The 21,915-nt window shown below is 45.5% G+C and overlaps 1 non-coding gene and 1 pseudogene across 1 annotated transcript; both read left to right on the forward strand.

The window, feature by feature from the left end:
- The first annotated feature begins 8,607 nt into the window (after positions 1–8,607).
- Positions 8,608–8,771, forward strand: LOC125976426 (U1 spliceosomal RNA). Its single transcript, XR_007484316.1, has one exon. It is a non-coding gene; the product is annotated as a U1 spliceosomal RNA (small nuclear RNA).
- Positions 8,772–10,060: 1,289 nt separating this feature from the next.
- Positions 10,061–10,204, forward strand: LOC125976508 (U5 spliceosomal RNA; annotated as a pseudogene).
- The last annotated feature ends 11,711 nt before the right edge of the window (positions 10,205–21,915 follow it).

Consider the following 21,915-nt stretch of genomic DNA (forward strand, 5'->3'; position numbering starts at 1 on the left):
TATGAACTGTGTTTTGCAATCGAATTGTTCTGGGATTGAATGATTTTATTAACACGTTCACTGATACAGTGAGTGAAATTGTTCAGTTTCTGGAGTAATTGAGATTTGTAATTCTATTCCATGTTTCTACAATAAATGTGTTTTGTATATTACTTACTTCGTTGTGCGCGGATTTGTACTGAATATGCAACCGAAGGCTCAGGCCCGCTTCCCCTTTTTGACGGGCCGCGTAAAAAGGAACTCCGAACAAGTTAGAGACTTAAATAACTTCCGTAGTTATCTGAGCCACGAGTGAATTTCGATCCGTTCGAAAGTTGTTTCGTCTGAATAAATTAAAGGAAGTGTTTAAATCAGGGGCGGCTCGGTGGCGCACTGGGTAGCACGTCCGCCTCACAGTTAGGAGGGTGCGGGTTCGATTCCACCTCCGGCCCTCCCTGTGTGGAGTTTGCATGTTCTCCCCGGGCCCGCGTGGGTTTTCTCCGGGCACTCCAGTTTCCTCCCACATTCCAAAAACATGCTTGGTAGGCCGATTGAAGACTCCAAATTGTCCCTAGGTGTGAGTGTGAGTGCGATTGGTTGTCTGTCTCTGTGTGCCCTGCGATTGGCTGGCAACCAGTTCAGGGTGTCCCCCGCCTACTGCCCGATGACGGCTGGGATAGGCTCCAGCACGCCCGCGACCCCCGTGGGGACTAAGCGGTTCAGAAAATGGATGGATGGATGGATGTTTAAATCAGATTATTGGTTTTGTGTAGAACGGAAAGTTATTTAACTATTTGAAAGGCTCAGGCCCGCTTCCCCTTTTTTGACGGGCCGCGTAAAAAGTAACTCCGAGCAAGTTAGAGGATTAAATAACTTTCGTAAATATTTAACGGAAGAGTGGATTTCGTTAAAAGTAAATTCGGTTGAAAATTCATTTTTTTTTAAATAACATAACGACGACGGTTAAAATAAATCATTGGAGTTGGTGGAGGATAAAAGTATTTTAACTGTCCGTCGGGCGCGGCCCAGTTCCTAAATTTGTCGGGCCGCGTCAAAAGTTAAATGGGACACGATCAGAAAATAGACTTGCCTTCCAAATTAATTATTGGGTAAATCTAAATAGAGCACGACATTTTTATTCGGTTTAAGAAAGTCGCTATTTTTTTTTAAAGCAATCAAGTGGGGTGAAGAACTCCGACGGTTAAGTGCTAGATCTACGTATAGGAAGTTAGAATTAATGATATAAAGTGCATTAATTTTCTTCTTAAATGCTATTATTGTCACACTTTTATTAATTCGATTCTCTTTCGAATGAAAAAGTTGGTCGGTTCGCTGCATGAGCGACCAAGTGGTACGGACCCATATCAACATTTACTTCGGCAAAACTAGTGCTTGGGTGCGCTATACAAACAAATCCCTGAGGTCTTAACAAAGACATCTAAAAAATATCCGTAACAAAATAAGAACTTCAAACACTAGCGGGGAGCCATCAATACGATACGGTCACTTCGAAGTCTTGCCTCGAATTGAGTTACTCGGCTCGAGCTTCGGGTGACTTGAGAGGGATTGGCGTCGTACAGAAATTAGATTGATTCCGGTGGAGTTTGTTAGAGATTTGCTCACTCCAACTTATTTTGCAAGAACCACACGGGAGACAAGCAAGTTCTTTTAGACACCTGCAGGTGGAGAGATCACTCGCTACAGGAATGAAATCTAAAAGTCTCCTTCCTGCAAGGGCATATTTATTAGGAGGAACAGAGTGGGGGTGAGAGTGGACAGGTTTGGTGTACCCCCGGCCTCTGATAAGATCAGAGCAGGGGGTGTTTTACACTGTTGTGGGAAACAGAACAACTTTGATTGCTTCCCCTGCAGCTGGTCAATCAAGCAGAGGAAGCAACCACTTCATCTTACTCTGCATTGTGAGGGCAAGACAAGATTGATTTAATCATTATAGTTTACATTCCAACATAATCCTACGATAAAGATAACCTGGAAAACCCTAACATCTCCCTCCTGTTTTATCATATGATTATGTCACCCCAAACAACAAAGACAAGTAAGAAAAAACATATATATATATGTATAATGAAGAAAGAAGAATAGTAAAAATAAAAACAACAAACAATGATAGCAACACTTTCCAGTGAAGATGAGGCATTACCTCAATACCCCAGATCAAACTTATTGTGTAAGCGAAAAACCTGCTGGCCAGATGTTATTAGCAGGAAAATTCTTACACGGCCCCTGTGCCACAGGCGACCAGAATGCTATCAATAAAAAATAAAAATAAAAACACAGAAACAGTACATCATTGTATCCATCACTTGCGAAGCATTTTCGATGGTTAAATCATCAAGTTTCTGTAAAACATGCCCAACAGAGCAGCATCTACGCAATCCACGTGTCATTATCGTCATCACATCCGTCATCTCTAAGAAGTTGTATATGAACTTGGGCTACAGTAGAGGACACAAACTTCGACACAGCAGACTTCAAACATGGGATAACGCAGGTCGTAAACGAGCACAACACCACCAGCACAACAAGCACAGAAGACAGCAATTTCAACAGCAGTTGCCACCAGTTGCCAGAGAATAGCCATGAAAAGAAATCAAACTGATGTGGGACCTTGTCTTTAGACATGGCCTGCTGTAAGTTCTTCAGCGAATTCATGGCGTCGTTTATGTGGGTGTCATTTTCTCCTGGTATGTATGTGCAACAGGAAGTCCCAATGATGTGGCACACACCACCTTGTGCTGCCGTCAACAAGTCCAGAACCATCCTGTTTTGCAAGACCTTCAGTCTAATAGCCTGAATCTCTCTATTTTGTCCATCGTTGACTTGCAGCGAGAGATTCACAAAGGATTGAAAACGATAGTTCAGTGTCTCGATGAAGAGCGATAGTTTCCCAACCCCAATCTGAGGGAAGAGCGCAAGGACAACTTTGTCTCTGGCAGACCACACTTTATGGTCCTCTGGAACGTTCGCACCCCAGACAGGGTCATGAGGGTCAAAGATTGCAACTGCTCTGCGTCGACGTCCAGATGAGTTGTGTGCTCCTGTCAGCAGATGATGTCGTATCCTGTAGGTGTGGTCTGTCACCCACACTGGTGCACACACTCCTGTCCAGTTGGCGGGCAGCATCGGATAAACCTTGTGACCACAAAGCCACCAGCCATTCTGTATGAAGTATGTTCCGTTCGATGGTGTAGCCATGTTGGTTGGAGAGCCCTCACCACCTGAAATGGCTCTCTTATCTTGACACTCATCGGTGATGTCCAAAGCTCCCATCCAGTTTCCTCCTGGAGGGCAGTCGTCGTTAATGCAGACGTGGGTCTTGTTACCTTGGATGTAACATGTGTAATTCACTCCAGCTGGTCTCTCTGTGTAGGCCACTTGTGGTATTGTCCGTCCTTTAACAGTCACATTGAGATTTGTCCAGAACAGCTGATCACAGGCACCGTCAGCAAGTCCAGGGCGGTAAGGGTCGGCATCTTTGACTGTGACGGCACGGTGCTGATATCCAACTCCTCCCATGGATGCCATACATTTTGCTTCAGTGACATTCATTGCTCTGGCCTCCAAGCGAACTTGCGTGGAGGAAGGGGGGAGTTTCGAACACACATAGCACGCCTCCCGTGTGTGAGCTCTCACAGTGAACCTGACATACCGGTACCAAGTGTTGGTTTCGTATGGGTTTCTGGGGTCCCATGACCAGTCTTCAAAGTTCTCATCATGTGACCATCGTTTACCACGGGCAACATTGTCATTTGGTCTGTTCAGATGAGTCAATAGACCATAGCACGCTCCAACCACAACGCAGCAGAGGATCCATCTGGCATATGGAGCCCCGTTGCTACTAGGATGGCAGAGACACCGGGACATCCCCTCGCCTAGCGGAGTGGGGATCGATGAATTCTTCACCAACATTGAGACGCCTCACCCTAAACGATGGGGCCCCTTTGTAGTCAGCCTTCCCCACCACTCCGAATTAGGGGTCCAGCACTCTCTGCAACTTGCAGTGGCTGTGGTGAATCCAGCTGGGCCGTTGAGAAATTTTTACCGCCGTGGGAGTAGCAAGCAAAACTTGGAACGGTCCCTCCCACCGCGGGCTGGCCCAGTTCTTTCTTTTGATGACCTTGATGTAGACCCAGTCTCCTGGATTGATGGGGTTGTCGACCTGTGAGGAGGAAAGATCAGGCGGCAGTAAATTTGTCTTTGACACAGTTTGAGCGTCCTGATCATATAATCTGCCAAGGACTGCTCTTCATCTGTTGTTTGCAACTCTCGTAGTTCTTATCGTTCGTATGTTCCTGTTAGCCTGCAATTGTCCAAATCAAAAATGTTTTCTTTTGACTGTCTTTCTTTTGAACCTCTAAATCTCTCGTGTTGCTAACCTATCTACACCAGAATAAAAAAAATTACCACAGTATAACACCAAATGTATTCGAAAATTCATTGTCATAAAGTGTTGTATTATTACTATCTTCCACTATCTGTCCTACTCACTCCCTCCTTTTGAGGCTTGGCAACGCCCATACCTCACACCTTGACAATCTTTTTGGGAGAATGCGTTCTTTACTACATACGATTCCATCATCATTTAATTTGACTTTCTGTCCAAAACGCTTCTCAATTTCCCAGTTCACACATCTTCTACATGTGTTACTGGTTCTCCAGTTTTTTTTTCTGTAGTTAATTATCAATCCAAAAGCTACGTGTTTCTTTCTAACATTCAACCTGCTCAAAATCACTCTTTCATCAAAGTCGCTCTACTAATTTTCCATAGTAGTCGCCAACGACTTCAACCATTCAACCTGTAATTTCTTTTCATTCAGTCTATCATTCATCAATGTTCATTTGCATCTCACACACAGTCTCCAAAAAGGAGTCTTTCTATCACATTGGTCCCAATTCATCCAAGCTCACCACACAACATTCATATATCATTTTCAACTCAGGTTTCCTGGTAGAACAATCCACCAATTCAAAAAAAAATAACTAAAACAAACAATTGGCAAATTAATCTGAATTTTTTCTTTGTTTTTAAATTTGAAGAACTCAATCTCTCAGATTTAGCTTGCATTTAGAATTTTGTATAATCTTATAACACAACCAATCAATTATTCCTATTAAATGTAGCATTGCAAAATCTTAAATTCACAATTTAGCTTCTTCCAATTCCTGAAAGCATGTTCTGTCATTTTTATTTTCTTCGAATTTCTCATGTGGGCTCGACACTTAACATGCACTAGTGTGGATTAGTTTCTGCTTGCAAACAGATTTCTCTCTTTTTCCTCTCATTTTTATCTTTCAAAATAATTTCTGTTCTGCGGTGCAAATTGGATAGACCACAGTCTAGCAAATTTTTTTTTATACTAAAACTTTAGCCAATGTTCATCATTTTAACATATACACACACACATGCAGAGCTCTCGCACGCAAAAGGTAGTTCCCAGCACCAATGATTCGTCACAGGCTGGCCATTTCCTGTGGTCGATCATGAGCTGGTCCCTCCCATGCACACGAGGACAGCACATTCTTATTTTATTTATTTATCTTCTAGAAGCAAGTTGCATTTCTTTACCACTTGATTTCCCAACTTCCTTTCTACTCCATACTTTTTCTTCCACTTCGGCATATATTGCATACAATTAAGAAATCTACTCGCCATGTACTTCTCATCTCCGTCAAGAGGTAGAGATTTACCGTTTTTATTTCCCATCTTAATTCTAGTACTTTTAGGTTTTACAATCTCTTTGTCTCAAAAAATATTATTATTATTATTATTACTATTATTACTTATTTATTTCTTTGAGGATCCTCAATGCAGGTTTAAATTGACCTTTCAACAAATTACTAGCCTGTATTATTGCCGTGGATCAATGCTAGAACTGCTATTTAGTCAATTTATCCTACCAGCCACACTCTCAATTACACAAACTCCAGCGCTTTGTATTTTTCTCATGGCTCGGACAAACCAAAGCCGTATCTCATAGCTCGGACAAACCAAAGCCGAATCTCATAGCTCGGACAAACCAAAGCCGAATCTCATAGCTCGGACAAACCAAAGCCGAATCTTATAGCTCGGACAAACCAAAGCCGTATCTCATAGCTCGGACAAACCAAAGCCGTATCTCATAGCTCGGACAAACCAAAGCCGAATCTCACGTGCACCTGTGTTTTTTTTTTTTTTTATACGCGTTTCACAACAACACAATCACACAACTTCAGGCCTTTAACTTACTTGTCCCCTGGTTCGTTGCACTGCCGGGTCCCGTCAATCCACCTCTGTCAGACGAAGGCAGACCTAAGATGCTGGCCCAGCGAAGAATTTCCTTCCCAGGTCTTTCTTTACCAGGTTCGGCTAATGGACGCTGGCCCGTCGACGGTGTACAGCGCGTCGTCCTCCGTCAGCCAGATGATGGGTATGAGGGATCCCGGGTTTCGGCACCAAAACGTTAGAGATTTGCTCACTCCAACTTATTTTGCAAGAACCACACGGGAGACAAGCAAGTTCTTTTAGACACCTGCAGGTGGAGAGATCACTCGCTACAGGAATGAAATCTAAAAGTCTCCTTCCTGCAAGGGCATATTTATTAGGAGGAACAGAGTGGGGGTGAGAGTGGACAGGTTTGGTGTACCCCCGGCCTCTGATAAGATCAGAGCAGGGGGTGTTTTACACTGTTGTGGGAAACAGAACAACTTTGATTGCTTCCCCTGCAGCTGGTCAATCAAGCAGAGGAAGCAACCACTTCATCTTACTCTGCATTGTGAGGGCAAGACAAGATTGATTTAATCATTATAGTTTACATTCCAACATAATCCTACGATAAAGATAACCTGGAAAACCCTAACAGAGTTAATTTAACTCGGGTGGTTAGATTACGGACGAATCTCCGAACCCGGCTAAAACAAACCCGTTACCGGGAAGCCGGGGGCACCTTAATGCAAGAGGTGCGTTTGACAGGTCATATGCAAAAGTTTCATTCATATGTAAAATAAATTTCAAGATTTTCCTTTATAAATCATTGGCTGTTCAGATCAGCAATATCAGTTAAACATATCATATAGCGGACAGAGACAAAGATAATTGAAAAGTGAAATGAAGTTCATGGGAGTTACAGATTTGTCAAGAAGAATGGTCCAATATACCTTCAACCAGAATCCACACTCTCATTGGAAGCTTTAGGAAGTATCTCGAGCAGTGGTTCTTAACCTTGTTGGCGGTACCAAACCCCACCAGTTTCATATCAAAGTCAAAGTCAAAGTCAGCTTTATTGTCAATTTCTCCACATGCCAAAGACACACAAAGAAACCGAAATTTCGTTCCCCCCTATCCCACGGTGACAAGACATGGCCCACAACAGACAAACAAGTGAACAAGTATAACAAAAGCGTGCTGAATAAATAATGAATAAATAACAACAAATAAATAAATAAAAAAGAGGAGCAAAAAAAAAAAAAAAAGGAGCAAGTGCGCGTACAGCAGACATTCCAGAAAATAGCGCAACAGTGCCGCACGCTACGCAGAAGGGGGTAGCGAGTTCAGGGCCCTAACAGCCTGGAGTAAGAAGCTGTTGGCGAGTCTGGTGGTGCGGGAGCGCAGGCAGAACGTCAAACAAAGAGTGAGCCGGGTGACTCACATCTCTCGCAATCGAGGTTGCCTTGCGGGTGAGATGGGAGGTGTAAATGTCCTTCAGGGAGGGGAGCGAAGCACCAATAATCTTACCAGCCGTATTCACTATGCGCTGCAGGGCCTTCAAGTTCTGTTCAGTGCAGTTACCACCCCAGATAGCGATGCAACTGGTGAGGACGCTCTCAATGGTGCCACGGTAGAATGTAGACACGACTGCCTGAGGAGCACATGCACGCCTGAGCAAGTACAGGCGGCGCTGAGCTTTCTTTTCCAGTGACGAGGTGTTTGCGGACCAGGAGAGGTCCTCACTGATGTGCACCCCCAGGAACTTGGTGCAGCTCACCCTCTCCACCACAGCACCGTCGATGATCAGCGGCAGGCGGCGCTGAGCTTTCTTTTCCAGTGACGAGGTGTTTGCGGACCAGGAGAGGTCCTCACTGAACATGCCTGGAAGTCGATGCCGGTGCTTGGGGCCGTGTGGCGGTGAACTATTTATGTTATAGTTATTTGATATATTTGTCATTTTCAAAACTTGTTCAGAAAAAAAATATATTATTCAGTGGTAATGTTGGACGTTTTCAATAAATACAAATTCATACAGTTTTAGGGTTCTCAGGTTAAAAGAGGCAATGCATGATAGGCATGTTTTTGCCGATATATTATTTTTACTTTATTTTTTATGGTTTGTTATGGTTGCTGCCATCACCACTAGATGGCGACGAAGACAAAGGAGGTGAACAAAGGCGTGGGGGTAGGGGCAATGAAGGGTAGAAAAAGAAGCAAAGCATGGTGATAGTGTCTCTTAATCTATGTTTTACTTAATTTATAATGCTTTGGTTTTGTAATGACCAAAGGTACTTTTTAAACAGTTCTACGAATCCTGTTTCATCCACTGAGTGTGTATGTGTGCCACACGTTTTTAGCAATTAAGCCCGTGACTGAAGATGGCGTGTGCGGTAAAGACGTCGGCCCGGCAACTTGTACAGTTCATACCTACCTGGAAGGGGAGACACCATGATCAAGAAGGTGGTTCACCCAAAGTGAGGCTCAGCCATTGCACTCTGGTTGTGCTGACCTCTGCAAATTCCCCTACTGTGGGAATCTCAACTGCATTATTTCTGGTAGTGGGGGACTGTGTTCGCGCTCTCCTCTGGTCTTTCTGATGAAAACAAAAATTAAGCGCAGTAGTACGCACATGGAGTTGAAGTCTGCGATGCTGTGACACACTGAACGCTTTTGATTATGTAATTAACTGTACTCTGGAACTGTGTGTCAGGGTTTTCCAGATTATCCTTATCGTATGATTATGTTGGAATGCAGCCTGTAATAAATAACGTAGCTAGATTAGCTTTATGCTTATGTTGGAATGCAACCTGTGATAAATAACCTAGCTTGTCCCATCCTACACAAAGTCGTAAAACACCCTTTGCTATGTTTTGACTAGTGGTCAAGGGCTTTCTCTATTCAGTCCACTCTTACCCCCACCCTGTTTCTCTTAATAAAAATGCTCTTGCAGGAGCCGTGAGTCAGACCTCCATTCGAACATCGCTGTACGCACAGCGACAAATGGACTCTCCACCTGCAGGTGTCTAAAAGGACTTACTCGTCTCCCGTGTGGTTCTTGCAAAATAAGTTGGAGTGAGCGAATCTCTAACACTGTGCATTTGCTCGCTAAACTGTATTCACCAAATTAGTAAATGCAAAATAATATGTAATTACCACGTTCCTGACTCGTCATATGATATGAACGTGTCAAAACCTTTTTGTCGGCTGTAGGTCTGTCTTTTTAAGAATTCGCCGGATTGTTTTTCCTCATACATCACAAGTATGGATTTCTAGAGAACAACTTTTACTTTCTAAAGTAAAATGACAGAAATATTTTCAAATGTCAAATATCAAACGCCACCAACGCAGTGGAGGTGAATTACACTCCAAACCATGCCAGCAACGTCAAAAGCCTCAATTATTTGCGACACAAGCGAGACATAGAGCATTTCTGAAGTTTGAAAAACCATTTGAGAAATTACGATCGTATTTTGTTTCCTGATTTGTGTTGAATAAAGTTATGAAATTACAAATTTTCAAATAAAACACAGGGATGGGATCATTTCCCGTTCTCTCAGACCAAAAGTACACGTACCAAGACATACAACTGTTTTTACCTTCAATAATCAAAATAGACGCCCAATATAATTGAAAGAACGAGCGCCGTCAGTGTTCGATCAGATACCTACAATCCTGTGCGCCAACAATGTTTAAAGTAAGTGAGACATTAATGAACACAAAATACTCGTTTAAACATTCTATTTTGCTTGAGTCCTTGTAAGTATAGTAAATCCATCAACTTCTATTGTTTGTATGTTGCTGCAATTTGAGTGCGAGACCGCCTGTGAATTTAGTGAGACCAGCAGTGGGATGGCCCGTTTTGACTCAGATTTTCAGATACTCGTTCCTCTTCAGATCGAATAAATCTTTCGCCTTTTACTAAAGATTTCTGTGGAGAGGAACAATAAGAGTATATCATTTCCGTGGAGAGGAACAATAAGAGTATATCTCAATTTGTTGATGCTCTGTGAAAGCAGAGCATTCTTTCTCTTTTTGCAACGGATAGCCGCCTATATCATACTCCGTGCAACAATCATACGTTCGCATAATTCATACCGGCACATATGTGAACATGTTCACATAAACAGAGAAATTATGCCGAGAATTATGGAGACAGCTTCCTGGACCTAGTCTACTCGGCGCAAAAGGGAGCTTTCAAAGCCACCCCCCTCCCCCATCTGGGGCTTTCTGACCATCTCACCGTTTTGCTTTTGCCCGCATACAGACAATTGGTAAAGGCATCCAGGCCGGTTCGGAGGCGGGTTCGGGTGTGGCCTGAGGGTGCCTCCAATGCACTTCGTGACTGCTTCGACACCACTGACTGGGACTTGTTTAAGCAGGCAGCCACCTACAACGATTGGACGGACATAGAGGAGTATACTGACTCTGTTACCTCTTACATCACGAAGTGCATCGATGATGTGACTTGCTCGAAATCCGTTGTCACTCGCGCGAACTGGAAGCCGTGGCTGACGGGGGCTGTCCTCAGACTGTTGAGGGCCAGGGACAAGGCTTTCAGAGCGGGGGACGAGGCTGGCTTGAGGACAGCGAGGGCCGACCTGTCCCGAGGCATCAAAGAAGCGAAGAAGGCGTTCTCGTGCAAGGTCTCCACCCACTTCAAGGACAGCAAGGACGCACGTAGCCTTTGGCGGGGCATTCAGACCATCACGGACTACAAGCCCGCGCCGAGGAGCTGTGAGGGCGACGTCCGTCTGCTGAACGATCTGAACCGCTTCTTTGCTCGCTTCGACGCCCAGAACAGCACTTGCCCGCTGAAGACCACTCCCCCCCCACACAAGCAGCCTCTGCGCCTCTCTGCCGACAGTGTGAGGAGGGCGCTTGCCGCTATTGATACCCGTAAGGCGGCGGGCCCTGACAACATCCCGGGTCGAGCGCTGAAGGACTGCGCTGGGGAGCTGTCGGGTGTCTTCACGGACATCTTTCACGTTTCCCTGCAGCAGCCCATCGTCCCTTCGTGTTTCAAGGCTGCCACCATCGTTCCTGTGCCGAAGAAACCTGCACCGTCCTGCTTCAATGACTACCGCCCCGTGGCACTGACGCCCATCATCATGAAGTGCTTTGAGCGGCTTGTCATGGAGCACATCAAGTCCGTTCTTCCCCCCACCATTGACCCTTTCCAGTTTGCGTACCGTGCCAAGCGGTCCTCTGAGGATGCCATCTGCTCTGCTCTCCACTCGGCCCTCACCCACCTGGAGAGAAAGGACTCATATGTGAGGTTGCTGTTTGTGGACTTCAGCTCTGCCTTCAACACCATTGTGCCGCAGCGACTCATCTGCAAACTCGACGAGCTGGGCCTCAGTACCTCCCTCTGCAACTGCTACTGGACTTCCTCTGTCAGAGGCCTCAGGTGGTGCGTGTTGGCGACAAAATCTCCGCCAGCATCACGCTGAGCACGGGGGCCCCCCAGGGCTGCGTGCTCAGTCCATTGCTCTTCACCCTGCTGACGCATGACTGCACTGCGACCTACAGCGACAACCGCATAGTGAAGTTTGCTGACGACACGACTCTGGTGGGTCTCATCACGAAGGGCGACGAGACTCGGTACAGGTCGGAAGTTGACCTTCTGACCACGTGGTGCAGGGACAACAACCTCCTGCTGAACGTCAATAAGACCAAGTAAATCATTGTTGACTTCCGGAAGGGTCACACAACACACCTGCCGCTGATCATCGACGGTGCTGTGGTGGAGAGGGTGAGCTGCACCAAATTCCTGGGGGTGCACATCAGTGAGGACCTCTCCTGGTCCGCAAACACCTCGTCACTGGAAAAGAAAGCTCAGCGCCGCCTGTACTTCCTGCGGAAGCTCAGGCGTGCATGTGCTCCTCAGGCAGTCGTGTCTACATTCTACCGTGGCACCATTGAGAGCGTCCTCACCAGTTTCATCGCTGTCTGGGGTGGTAACTGCACTGAACAGAACTTGAAGGCCCTGCAGCGCATAGTGAATACGGCTGGTAAGATTATTGGTGCTTCGCTCCCCTCCCTGAAGGACATTTACACCTCCCATCTCACCCGCAAGGCAACCTCGATTGCGAGAGATGTGAGTCACCCGGCTCACTCTTTGTTTGACGTTCTGCCTGCGCTCCCGCACCACCAGACTCGCCAACAGCTTCTTTCTCCAGGCTGTTAGGGCCCTGAACTCGCGGCACTGTTGCGCTATTTTCTGGAATGTCTGCTGTACGCGCACTTGCTCCTTTTTTTTTTTTTGCTCCTCTTATTTATTTATTTATTTGTTGTCATTTATTCATTATTTATTCAGCACGCTTTTGTTATACTTGTTCACTTGTTTGTCTGTTGTGGGCCATGTCTTGTCACCGTGGGATAGGGGGGAACGAAATTTCGGTTTCTTTGTGTGTCTTTGGCATGTGGAGAAATTGACAATAAAGCTGACTTTGACTTTGACTTTGATATGAAACTGGTGGGGTTTGGTACCGCCAACAAGGTTAAGAACCACTGCTCGAGATACTTCCTAAAGCTTCCAATGAGAGTGTGGATTCTGGTTGAAGGTATATTGGACCATTCTTCTTGACAAATCTGTAACTCCCATGAACTTCATTTCACTTTTCAATTATCTTTGTCTCTGTCCGCTATATGATATGTTTAACTGATATTGCTGATCTGAACAGCCAATGATTTATAAAGGAAAATCTTGAAATTTATTTTACATACGAATGAAACTTTTGCATATGACCGTATGTGACCAAAGGTTTGAGGTCCAACCGAGACTTGAGCTGGGATCACTGGTTTCAGAGTCCAGAGTGTTCAAAGCAGGCTCAATTAACACAATTAGGACAAATTTATTAAAATCAATTCGGACTCACTTACCTACCTTAGATACCTACCTTGGATACTTACCTCAAATTGGTACCACGCCTCTGGTCCCCGGACCACGCCCACCTAAAAAATTAGAAAAGACAAAAATCAAAAAAATATATACGTAAATACTTACCTGAATAATCCATATACCTGTAGTAAGAAAAATGAGAAACAAAAAATTAAAAAACAAAAATAAAAAACAAAACAAAAAACAAAACAATAAAATATTCAAAATCATAATTCACAATATCAAATCGTAATTGGAACACATTCATTGAGGCTAAAACCAATTTTATTTCCAAAAAAGAAAAAGTCAGAAACAAAAACTAAAATTTGAAATTAGAAACTCTAACCAAACAGAGACTATAAAAGGATGCGCAGCGCAAAAGACGCTCAGTGCGTGGAGAGAGAACAAAGAGAAAACAACTCAGCAGCAATTACAAACAGTAGATTTCAGCATCAATTTTATTTTTTGTTTGTTTGTGTGCCAGACCTGAGGAAGGCCCTAGCGGCCGAAACGTTGTCAAGGCACGCATACATTATATATTGGCCAAACAAAATCTAACAAAAGAAATTTTATTAAAAACTACTTCATTAAAAACAACCATATTAAAAACAATTTTGTTTGATAAAAACAAGTTTATTACATATATAACAAAGGCGAATTCCAGCCATGTAGCAAGGTTGGACCACGGTCCACTATGGCCGACGCCGCCGCTTTGCTCGTCAGAACCCTGGGCTGGACGCTGGGAGGTGTTCCGGACGGATGGACCGTGCTTTTGCCCCTGCTTCCAACAGGAAGGGGGGCTCCTACTGCAATCAGAACCCTGGGCTGGACGCTGGGAGGTGTGCCGGACGGATGGACCGTGCTTTTGCCCCTGCTTCCAACAGGAAGGGGGGCTCCTACTGCAATCCTGACCCTACCCCCAACCCTAAACCTAAACCTAACCCTAACCCCAACCCCAACCCTAACCCCAACCCTTACCCCAATCCCAGTCCCTTTTTACGTCCCACCAGGAACAGAACTTCCAACAAGTAGGACAATTAACATAATTAGGACAAATTGGTTTTACTTTATTCAGACCCACTTACATCTAATACCTACCTGGATACTTACCTCCAATTGGAACCACGCGTCTGGTCCTCGGACCACGCCCACCTGAAAAAAGCAGAAAAAAATTGACAAAACGGAATAAACCAAAAATATAAACAAAAGTCACCAAATGTTCTCAATAATATAATTACAAATTTGCAAAAACCCAATATATAATCCACCTACCTATGTACTACTTACCTGTAGTTTGGACCGCAATCCGAGATCCTAGACCACGTCTATTTGAAAAACAAAAAACATCAAAAAACATGAAAAAAAAACAATTAAAAAACATTAAAAAACAAAATTAGTATGTTTACATTTCTATAATACCAATTCCAAGTTGACCAAATTATAATTATTTTGTTCAAACCTAATATGAAGGCTAGTTTAATTATGAAAATTAATTGAAAAATGAAAATATAAGCTAAAACACGTTACATTTCTAAAACGAAATTTCGAAAAACAAAAAAGATTTAAAACTTCAACCGAGCTGAGGGTATAAAAGGAATCCGCAAGGCAAAGGGCCTTTAGTGCGAATTTGGACTGCAAGCAAGACACATTGTTGCACCTTACAAAACAAAAATAGTTTTTCATATAATACCTGATGTCAGGTGTGCCAGACCTGATGAAGGCTTTAGATAGCCGAAACGTTGTCAGGGCACACATTGCATATTGGCCAGAATAAATCAAAAAAGAAACTTTATTTAAAAAAAAAATAACTTTATTAAATATATGACAAAGGCAAATTCTGGATCCACAGCCATGGATCAGGGTTGGACGACGGTCCACTATGGCCGACGCCACCGCGTTGCCCGCCGGAACCGTGAGCTGGGGGCTGATTGGAATCCCGGATGGATGGACCGTGCTTTTGCCTTTCCCTCCTCTAGGAGGGGGGGCTCCCACCGTAACCCTAACCCTAACCCTAACCTGACCCCATTTCCCGATAAGACAAAAACGTCAACCTGCAAGTTAAAATTTGAAAATAAACGAGTCAAAATTTGAACGTAAACACAAATTTGAACAATAATTGCAAATAAGCACTATTTGAGACCAAAAGCAGTTAAAAGTAAATACTTACCTCAAATAAAACCACAATACTCACCCAAAACAAAAAAATGTGCATACCTATCAAATTTGAATGTAAACAATTGCAAATAAGCATTATTTGGGACAAAAAAGCAAAAAAAGCAGTTAAAAGTAAATACTTACCTTAATTAAAACCATAATACTTACCCAAAACAAAAATATACTTACCTATTACGGAGATCACAAATCCACGCCCAATCGGTGCCTGCAAGAAAACAAGTTACTATGCTAAAGAAACAAGCGCAAATCGCTGGCTCCGCCCACTTGGAGGAGTGTATATAAGCACCGTTCGGAGCAGGAGCTCTCAGTCTCGATGCGGCCGTGGAGGAGGAAGCAGCTCCCCATGTGATGAAACTAAACTAAATTTAGATGCAATTCCTGTGTGCCAGACCTGAAGAAGGCACAAAAGATGCCGAAACGTTGTCGATGGCCACACAGATGAACAAAATTTAGCGCAAAATGACGCTGGTACAAAACCAATTGGAAACAAATAGTAATTTACCCACGCTCTACCCAGATAGGAGAGCGCATGGATGCCGCACAGACCAAGATGCTCTCGCTCCACCCAGATAGGGGAGTCGATGAATTAGGTGCGAGGTACGAATATTTAGTTGAACGCAAGCGCAGCTGTCAATCTTACATGCCAAATCGAGACTCACTTATTAATTATATAACAAAGGCGACCGGATAGGTAAAGTGCAATCAAAAACAAACATACAATAAGCACAAACACGTGTTCAAGGTCAAAAACGATCTTTATTAAGCCCTAATTAGTCCTGGCCAGCATGGCGGGCGCGGCTGCAAGGGGCAGGATGCTCTGGAGCTGGTTGTGGGGTGCGGGCCAGGATGGTAGGACCGTGCCTTTGTTCTTCTCCTTCGGGGGAGGAACTCTTTACCTAATCCTAACTCGCCTGTGCCACCTCCAGTGCGCCACCCCCCACGTTTCCGGTTTCCATCGAGCTCCTGTTACGTCTGTGTGCTGTCCCCTAAACTGGTCCTATCCCAGCCCTAATCCTAACCTACCCCCCATCCTAACCTAACCCCTAACCCTAACCCTAACCTTAACCCTAACCCTAACCTGACCCCATTTCCCGATAAGAAAAAAACGTCAACCTGCGGGTTAAAATTTGAAAATAAACAAGTCAAAATTTGAACGCAAACACAAATTTGAACAATAAATGCAAATAAGCACTATTTGAGACCAAAAGGCAGTTAAAAGTAAATACTTACCTCAAATAAAACCACAATACTCACCCAAAACAAAAAAATGTGCATACCTATCAAATTTGAATGTAAACAATTGCAAATAAGCATTATTTGGGACAAAAAAAGCAAAAAAAAACAGTTAAAAGTAAATACTTATCTTAATTAAAACCATAATACTTACCCAAAACAAAAATATACTTACCTATTCCAGAGATCACAAATCCACGCCCAATCGGTGCCTGCAAGAAAACAAGTTACTATGCTAAAGAAACAAGCGCAAATCGCTGGCTCCGCCCACTTGGAGGAGTGTATATAAACACCGTTCGGAGCAGGAGCTCTCAGTCTCGATGCGGCCGTGGAGGAGGAAACAGCTCCCCATGTGATGAAACTAAACTAAATTGAGATGCAATTCCTGTGTGCCAGACCTGAAGAAGGCACAAAAGATGCCGAAACGTTGTCGATGGCCACACAGATGAACAAAATTTAGCGCAAAATGACGCCGGTACAAACCAATTGGAAACAAATAGTAATTTACCCACGCTCTACCCAGATAGGAGAGCGCATGGATGCCGCACAGAGCAAGATGCTCTCGCTCCACCCAGATAGGGGAGTCGATGAATTAGGTGCGAGGTTCGAATATTTAGTTGAACGCAAGCGCAGCTGTCAATCTTACATGCCAAATCGAGACTCACTTATTAATTATATAACAAAGGCGACCGGATAGGTAAAGTGCAATCAAAAACAAACATACAATAAGCACAAATACGTTTTCAAGGTCAAAAACGATCTTTATTAAGCCCTAATTAGTCCTGGCCAGCATGGCGGGCGCGGCCGCAACGGGCAGGATGCTCTGGAGCTGGTTGTGGGGTGCGGGCCAGGATGGTAGGACCGTGCCTTTGTTCCTCTCCTTCGGGGGAGGAACTCTTTACCTAATCCTAACTCGCCTGTGCCACCTCCAGTGCGCCCCCCCCCCCCACGTTTCTGGTTTCCATCGAGCTCCTGTTACGTCTGTGTGCTGTCCCCTAAACTGGTCCTATCCCAGCCCTAATCCTAACCGATCCCCCATCCTAACCTAACCCCTAACCCTAACCCTAACCCTAACCCTAACCTGACCCCATTTCCCGATAAGAAAAAAACGTCAACCTGCGGGTTAAAATTTGAAAATAAACAAGTCAAAATTTGAACGCAAACACAAATTTGAACAATAAATGCAAATAAGCACTATTTGAGACCAAAAGGCAGTTAAAAGTAAATACTTACCTCAAATAAAACCACAATACTCACCCAAAACAAAAAAATGTGCATACCTATCAAATTTGAATGTAAACAATTGCAAATAAGCATTATTTGGGACAAAAAAAGCAAAAAAAAACAGTTAAAAGTAAATACTTATCTTAATTAAAACCATAATACTTACCCAAAACAAAAATATACTTACCTATTCCAGAGATCACAAATCCACGCCCAATCGGTGCCTGCAAGAAAACAAGTTACTATGCTAAAGAAACAAGCGCAAATCGCTGGCTCCGCCCACTTGGAGGAGTGTATATAAACACCGTTCGGAGCAGGAGCTCTCAGTCTCGATGCGGCCGTGGAGGAGGAAACAGCTCCCCATGTGATGAAACTAAACTAAATTGAGATGCAATTCCTGTGTGCCAGACCTGAAGAAGGCACAAAAGATGCCGAAACGTTGTCGATGGCCACACAGATGAACAAAATTTAGCGCAAAATGACGCCGGTACAAACCAATTGGAAACAAATAGTAATTTACCCACGCTCTACCCAGATAGGAGAGCGCATGGATGCCGCACAGAGCAAGATGCTCTCGCTCCACCCAGATAGGGGAGTCGATGAATTAGGTGCGAGGTTCGAATATTTAGTTGAACGCAAGCGCAGCTGTCAATCTTACATGCCAAATCGAGACTCACTTATTAATTATATAACAAAGGCGACCGGATAGGTAAAGTGCAATCAAAAACAAACATACAATAAGCACAAATACGTTTTCAAGGTCAAAAACGATCTTTATTAAGCCCTAATTAGTCCTGGCCAGCATGGCGGGCGCGGCCGCAACGGGCAGGATGCTCTGGAGCTGGTTGTGGGGTGCGGGCCAGGATGGTAGGACCGTGCCTTTGTTCCTCTCCTTCGGGGGAGGAACTCTTTACCTAATCCTAACTCGCCTGTGCCACCTCCAGTGCGCCCCCCCCCCCACGTTTCTGGTTTCCATCGAGCTCCTGTTACGTCTGTGTGCTGTCCCCTAAACTGGTCCTATCCCAGCCCTAATCCTAACCGATCCCCCATCCTAACCTAACCCCTAACCCTAACCCTAACCCTAACACTAACCTGACCCCATTTCCCGATAAGACAAAAACGTCAGCCTGCAAGTTAAAATTTGAAAATAAACAAGTCAAAATTTGAACGTAAACACACATTTGAACAATAATTGCAAATAAGCACTATTTGAGACCAAAAGGCAGTTAAAAGTAAATACTTACCGCAAATAAAACAACAATACTCACCCAAAACAAAAAAAAAATGTGCATACCTATCAAATTTGAATGTAAACAATTGCAAATGAGCATTATTTGGGACAAAAAAAGCAAAAGAAGCAGTTAAAAGTAAATACTTACCTTAATTAAAACCATAATACTTACCCAAAACAAAAATATACTTACCTATTCCGGAGATCACAAATCCACGCCCAATCGGTGCCTGTAAGAAACCAAGTTACTATGCTAAAGAAACAAGCGCAAATCGCTGGCTCCGCCCACTTGGAGGAGTGTATATAAACACCGTTCGGAGCAGGAGCTCTCAGTCTCGATGCGGCCGTGGAGGAGGAAGCAGCTCCCCATGTGATGAAACTAAACTAAATTTAGATGCAATTCCTGTGTGCCAGACCTGAAGAAGGCACAAAAGATTCTGTAACGTTGTCGATGGCCACACAGATGAACAAAATTTAGCGCAAAACTGACGCCGGTACAAAACCAATTGGAAACAAATAGTAATTTACCCACGCTCGACCCAGATAGGAGAGCGCATGGATGCCGCACAGAGCAAGATGCTCTCGCTCCATCCAGATAGGGGAGTCGATGAATTAGGTGCGAGGTACGAATATTTAGTTAAACGCAAGCGCAGCTGACAATCTTACATGCCAAATCGAGACTCACTTAATAATTATATAACAAAGGCGACCAGATAGGTAAAGTGCAATCAAAAACAAACATATAATAAGCACAAACACGTGTTCAAGGTCAAAAACGATCTTTATTAAGCCCTAATTAGTCCTGGCCAGCATGGCGGGCGCGGCCGCAATGGGTAGGATGCTCTGGAGCTGGTTGTGGGGTGCGGGCCAGGATGGTAGGACCGTGCCTTTGTTCCTCTCCTTCGGGGGAGGAACTCTTTCAAGATGGCGGCGCGTGCACACGCAGCGGCCACTCTCTGTCCCGTCGGTACGGTGATTTGTTCGTCTAATGAGTGTTCGTCCGACAGTCTTGTGTGTTCGTCTCGTCCGTGCTACAAGTACAGCAGGCAGGTTCTGCTTGACATCGGCAGAAGTGGGTTTTGCGGCGTTCTGGACTTTGAAGCGTCGACATTAAAGGCGCTCGGACTGCTACGTCCTGAAACGTCGCCGACCTCACCCGCTATTCCTCCCCCGGTTGGGAGCCGTCGGAAACGGTGTGCGAGGAGGCAGAAGAGGGGCAAGCGCGGAGGCGTCCGGGCCAGGCTGGCGGCCAACCCAGCGCGACCGGCGGTGCCCTCCATTCTTCTGGCGAATGTTCGATCGCTGGACAACAAAATGGATTACGTTCGCCTGCTGAGGTCTACGAACCGGACGGTGCGGAACTGCTGTGTGCTCGTGTTCACCGAGACCTGGTTGAGTGACAACATTCCGGACTCTGCAGTGCACCTGGAGCGGCTAGCGTGCTATCGGGCGGACCGTGCCATTGTACGAGGGGGAAAGTCGCGTGGAGGTGGAATATGCGTCTACATCCGAGAAGAATGGTGCCGGGACTCTGTGGTGGTATGTAAGCACTGCTCGCCGCTTGTGGAGTTTGTGATCATTAAGTGCCGTCCTTTTTATCTGCCGAGGGAATTTACCGCGATTCTGCTAGTCGCGGTATACATCCCGCCTTCCAACATCGAAGGAGACAGGATCGCGGCGCTTGGTGAACTGTACCAGGCTGTCAGTGAACAGCAAACAGCGCACCCTGACGATTTCACCATCTTCGCTGGAGACTTCAATCATGCCAACCTGAAGTCTGTTTTCCCGAGGCTTCACCAGCATGTTCCTTTTCCGACACGTGGCGACAGCTTCCTGGACCTAGTCTACTCGGCGCAAAAGGGAGCTTTCAAAGCCACCCCCCTCCCCCATCTGGGGCTTTCTGACCATCTCACCGTTTTGCTTTTGCCCGCATACAGACAAATTGGTAAAGGCATCCAGGCCGGTTCGGAGGCAGGTTCGAGTGTGGCCTGAGGGTGCCTCCGATGCACTTCGTGACTGCTTCGACACCACTGACTGGGACTTGTTTAAGCAGGCAGCCACCTACAACGATTGGACGGACATAGAGGAGTATACTGACTCTGTTACCTCTTACATCACGAAGTGCATCGATGATGTGACTTGCTCGAAATCCGTCGTCACTCGCGCGAACTGGAAGCCGTGGCTGACGGGGGCTGTCCTCAGACTGTTGAGGGCCAGAGACAAGGCTTTCAGAGCGGGGGATGAGGCTGGCTTGAGGACAGCGAGGGCCGACCTGTCCCGAGGCATCAAAGAAGCGAAGAAGGCGTTCTTGTGCAAGGTCTCCACCCACTTCAAGGACAGCAAGGACGCACGTAGCCTTTGGCGGGGCATTCAGACCATCACGGACTACAAGCCCGCGCCGAGGAGCTGTGAGGGCGACGTCCGTCTGCTGAACGATCTGAACCGCTTCTTTGCTCGCTTCGACGCCCAGAACAGCACTTGCCCGCTGAAGACCACTCCCCCCCCACACGAGCAGCCCCTGCGCCTCTCTGCCGACGGTGTGAGGAGGGTGCTTGCCGCTATTGACACTCGTAAGGCGGCGGGCCCTGACAACATCCCGGGTCGAGCGCTGAAGGACTGCGCTGGGGAGCTGTCGGGTGTCTTCACGGACATCTTTAACGTTTCCCTGCAGCAGGCCATCGTCCCCTCGTGTTTCAAGACTGCCACCATCGTTCCTGTGCCGAAGAAACCTGCACCGTCCTGCTTCAATGACTACCGCCCTGTGGCACTGACGCCCATCATCATGAAGTGCTTTGAGCGGCTGGTCATGGAGCACATCAAGTCCGTTCTCCCCCCCACCATTGACCCTTTCCAGTTTGCGTACCGTGCCAAGCGGTCCTCTGAGGATGCCATCTGCTCTGCCCTCCACTCGGCCCTCACCCATCTGGAGAGAAAGGACTCATATGTGAGGTTGCTGTTTGTGGACTTCAGCTCTGCCTTCAACACCAT

This window comes from Syngnathus scovelli, chromosome 10 (genome assembly GCF_024217435.2).
Source record: "Syngnathus scovelli strain Florida chromosome 10, RoL_Ssco_1.2, whole genome shotgun sequence".
NCBI classification, from domain to species: domain Eukaryota; kingdom Metazoa; phylum Chordata; class Actinopteri; order Syngnathiformes; family Syngnathidae; genus Syngnathus; species Syngnathus scovelli.